Raw genomic sequence first — 4,831 nt, 5'->3', positions numbered from 1 at the left:
AGAATTTTAGAGTTTCTCTTTTTCTGAAAAAGCACACACACCCCTATTTGGAAAAAATACAGTAGAACACTTTTGTTTTTTACATTCATCAGTGCTTTGAACCTTTAGAGAGTGGTGGAGTTTGGATGTGTTGTCCTCCCAGAACCCACGTGGAAATCTGATCCCCAGCGTGACAGTGCTGGAAGCTGTTTGACTTAAGGCGGGCGAATCCCTCGGGAATGGGTTAATGCTCTTCCTGGGGAGGGGGTTAGTGAGTTCTCGCTCTATTAGTTTCCTCTCTTACTCTTTTGCTTCCTCTCGCCATGTGATCTGCTTGTACCCACTGGCTGCCTGCCGCTTTCCTCCATGAGTAGAAGCAGCCTGAGGCCCGTGCCAGATGCAGCTGTCCCAGAATCGTGAGCCAAATAAACCTGTTCTTTATAAATCACCCAGTCTCAGGTATTCTGTTACAGCAACACAAAACAGACTGATACAGAGAGATTCCAACCTTTGAGTTTGAACCTCAACTAAGAGTAAATCCTCTTAAGTTCTAAATAGAAAACACTCCCTTGAATCCTGAAAAAAGAAGACACTCTGCCTACTTTCAAAGTTTTTCATTGCCAAAAAGTTTGTGGCTAAGTGATTACCCTGTCTGATGGAGAGAGAAAAGACAACCTCAAAAATCTCCCTGCTTTCGGTGTGCTCTGAAAAAAGACATAACAGAGGAAAATAGGGAAGTAAGGACCCCGTTTGTCTGGTTAAGTTAACACATAGAAAGGGTCCTTCAGCAACCATGTGTGAAAATTAAGTTCATTATGCCTAAGATATTGACATTTTTTATAAATAACATACAAATTGCCTCTTTTATGTATACAGTTATGTACTGCATAACAACGTTGCAGTCAGCGACGGACTGCATATATGACTCCGGTCCTAAAACGTTATAATGGCTATACTATATAGACTAGGTATGTAGTACCATCTAGGTTTGTGTAAGTGCACTCTGTGATGTCACGCAAAATTGCCTAGACACATTTCTTGAAACTTACTCTCATCATTAAGTGATGCATGACTGTATTTCCTTGAAAAATGGGAATTTTGTAATGCCACCCTGATAGCTGGTGTGTTGACTTAAATCTGGATAATGTATTTTGTTGAATTTAGTATAGGAAGGCTTTAAAGTAAAAATCAACTAGAAAGTTCATTTAGGACCACAATTAGAACAGGAAATTAAAAGTGGCCATTAGTGAAATTGAGGTGAATAGGAAAAAAAAACATTAAAAAATAAAGAAAAAGTAAATCTGCCTGAAAGCTATGTTACTCTGTGTATGTGTGTGTGTATCACATCATATATACATCATTCTGTATATGATATGAAAAGCTTTCCTCCATGAGTAGAAGCAGCCTGAGGCCCGTGCCAGATGCAGCTGTCCCAGAATCGTGAGCCAAATAAACCTGTTCTTTATAAATCACCCAGTCTCAGGTATTCTGTTACAGCAACACAAAACAGACTGATACAGAGAGATTCCAACCTTTGAGTTTGAACCTCAACTAAGAGTAAATCCTCTTAAGTTCTAAATAGAAAACACTCCCTTGAATCCTGAAAAAAGAAGACACTCTGCCTACTTTCAAAGTTTTTCATTGCCAAAAAGTTTGTGGCTAAGTGATTACCCTGTCTGATGGAGAGAGAAAAGACAACCTCAAAAATCTCCCTGCTTTCGGTGTGCTCTGAAAAAAGACATAACAGAGGAAAATAGGGAAGTAAGGACCCCGTTTGTCTGGTTAAGTTAACACATAGAAAGGGTCCTTCAGCAACCATGTGTGAAAATTAAGTTCATTATGCCTAAGATATTGACATTTTTTATAAATAACATACAAATTGCCTCTTTTATGTATACAGTTATGTACTGCATAACAACGTTGCAGTCAGCGACGGACTGCATATATGACTCCGGTCCTAAAACGTTATAATGGCTATACTATATAGACTAGGTATGTAGTACCATCTAGGTTTGTGTAAGTGCACTCTGTGATGTCACGCAAAATTGCCTAGACACATTTCTTGAAACTTACTCTCATCATTAAGTGATGCATGACTGTATTTCCTTGAAAAATGGGAATTTTGTAATGCCACCCTGATAGCTGGTGTGTTGACTTAAATCTGGATAATGCATTTTGTTGAATTTAGTATAGGAAGGTTTTAAAGTAAAAATCACCTAGAAAGTTCATTTAGGACCACAATTAGAACAGGAAATTAAAAGTGGCCATTAGTGAAATTGAGGTGAATAAGGAAAAAAAAAAAATATTAAAAAATAAAGAAAAAGTAAATCTGCCTGAAAGCTATGTTACTCTGTGTATGTGTGTGTATATCACATCATATATACATCATTCTGTATATGATACTAAAAGGAAGTTTGGAACATCTGGAGTGATGGAAGAACAGAAATGGTAAACAACTGGGTAAATGAAACATACTCTTTTTCCCCTCTTGAGTTCTTTAAAATGTTTGACAGTTGAAAGCAAAACTTAACAACATCATCTTATGAGGGCTTCTTTTTATTTATTTATTTATTTTTTGGTGCCTGGCTAGTCTTATGAGGTTTTTAATGGACATATATAACATATTTCTACATTTCTATCAAAATGGTGAAATATTGATTCTCAGTAAACTGTAAAAAGTTAAGTATGCATATTGTAATCCCTAGAACCACCTTTTTTTTTTAAAGAAAAAAAATAGTGCACAGAGATATGGTCAAAAATAATAATAAATTGGGCCAGCCCCGTGGCTCACTCGAGAGAGTGCGGCGCTGGGAGCGCAGCCACACTCCTGCCGCGGGTTTGGATCCTACACAGGAGTGGCCAGTGCGCTCACTGGCTGAGCGCGGTGCGGGCGACACCAAGCCAAGGGTTGCGATTCCCTTACCAGTCACGAAAAAGACAAAATAATAATAATAATAATAAATTAAAATGGAATAGTAGCATATATTCAAATAATCCCAAAGAATTTAGGAAAGAGGAACAAACATTAACCAGAGGGAACAAACAGATAATAAAATGGTAGACCTAAATCCAAACATGTCCATAATTTCATTAAATGCAAATGGCCTAAACACCAATTTAAAAACAGAGATTGTCAGAATGGATTAAAAAATAAGCCAGGGGGCCGGCCCGTGGCTCACTCGGGACAGTGTGATGCTGATAATACCAAGGCCACGGGTTTGGATCCCTATATAGGGATGGCTGGTTAGCTCAGTGGGTGAGCATGGTGCTGACAACACCAAGTCAAGGGTTAAGATCCCCTTACCAGTCATCTTTATTTTATTTTTTTTTTTAATTAAAAAAATAAGCCAGGCTGGCCAGTTAGCTCTGTTGATTAGAACATGGTACTGATAACACCAAGATCCAGGGTTCAATCCTTGTGTTGGCCAGCTGACAAAAAAATAAAAATAAATATACAACTATGTGCTGTCTACAAGAATTTGAGTTTAAACAGATGCTATACGTAGGTTAAAGGTAAACGGATGAAAAAAGATATACCATATAAACATTAATCAAAGAAAGCTGGAGTGGCTATATTAACATCAAAGTAGACTTCAAAGCAAAGAAAATTACCTGGGCCAAAGAGGGACATTACATAATATAAAAGTGTCAATTCGACAAGACATAACAATCCTAAATGTGTATGCACCTGACAATAAAACTGCAATGTACGTGAAGCAAAAACTGATGAAACTGAAAGGAGACAGGCAAATCCACAATTATAATTGAAGACTTTAACATTTCTCTCTTTGTAATAGAACTAGTAGACAGAACATTATCAAGTTATGGAACTGATCAAAACTATCAGCCAACTGGATCTAATTGATATTTATAGAGCACTCCAAACAACACCAGCGGAATACACACTCTTTTGAAGTCCATGTGTAATATTCACCAAGATAGGCCATATGAGTCATAAAACAAACTAACAAACTTGAAAGAATTGAAATCATACAAGGTATGGTCTCTAAACATAATGAAATTAAACTAGATTTCAATAAGAAGGTAGGAAAATCCCCAAATGCTTGGAAATTAAACAACACACTTCTAAGTTATTCATGGGTCAAAGAGAGAGTCCCAAGGGAAATCACAAATTAGTTTGAAGTAAATGACAATAAAAATAGAACATATTAAAATTTGTGGAATGAATCTAAAGCAGTGATTAGAGGGAAATTTATATCATCAAATGCTTACATTAGAAAAGGAAAAAGGTCTCAAATCACTGGTCAAAACTTCTACCTCAAGAAACTAGAAAAAGAAGAGCAAAATAAACCTAACACAAGCAGGACAAAGAAAACACGTATCAGAGGAGAAATCATCAAAATTGAAAACAAAAAACAATACAGAAGATCAGTGCTGGGCCTTTGAAAAGATCAATAAAATTGGTAACCCTCTGGAAAGACTGACCAAAAAAAGAAGACCAGTATCAGGGAACAAGGAGGAGATGTCACTACAGATTCCACAGACATTAAAAAGGTGATAAAGGAATACTCTGAACAACTCTAAACAGGGCAGGAGGAAGGGATTTCAATTGGGCATAAGGAAACTTTGGGAATGACAGATAATGTTCATTTTTATGATGACAGTGATGACTTTACAGATGTATATATACATCAAAATTTATCAAATTGTACACTTTAAATATGTACAGCTTATTGTATGTAAAGCATACCTCAATAAAGCTATTTAAAAAAAAAATCCTTGGGCTGGCCAGTTAGCTCAGTTGGTTAGAGCATGGTGCTGAGAACACCAAAGTCCCGGGTTCGATCCCTGTACTGGCCAGCCACCAAAACAAAAACAAAAACAAAAACAA

General features: G+C 36.8%; 1 non-coding gene across 1 annotated transcript; it reads left to right on the top strand.

Moving 5' to 3' along the window:
- The first annotated feature begins 4,726 nt into the window (after positions 1 to 4,726).
- On the top strand, positions 4,727 to 4,800 carry TRNAL-GAG. The gene has a single exon. It is a non-coding gene; the product is annotated as a tRNA-Leu (tRNA).
- Positions 4,801 to 4,831: the final 31 nt, after the last annotated feature.

This window comes from Galeopterus variegatus, unplaced genomic scaffold, assembly GCF_000696425.1.
Source record: "Galeopterus variegatus unplaced genomic scaffold, G_variegatus-3.0.2 Scaffold1951, whole genome shotgun sequence".
Classification (NCBI taxonomy): Eukaryota; Metazoa; Chordata; class Mammalia; order Dermoptera; family Cynocephalidae; genus Galeopterus; species Galeopterus variegatus.
Note: the sequence above shows the minus strand (reverse complement) of the source record. Positions and strands in the feature narration are given on the sequence as shown.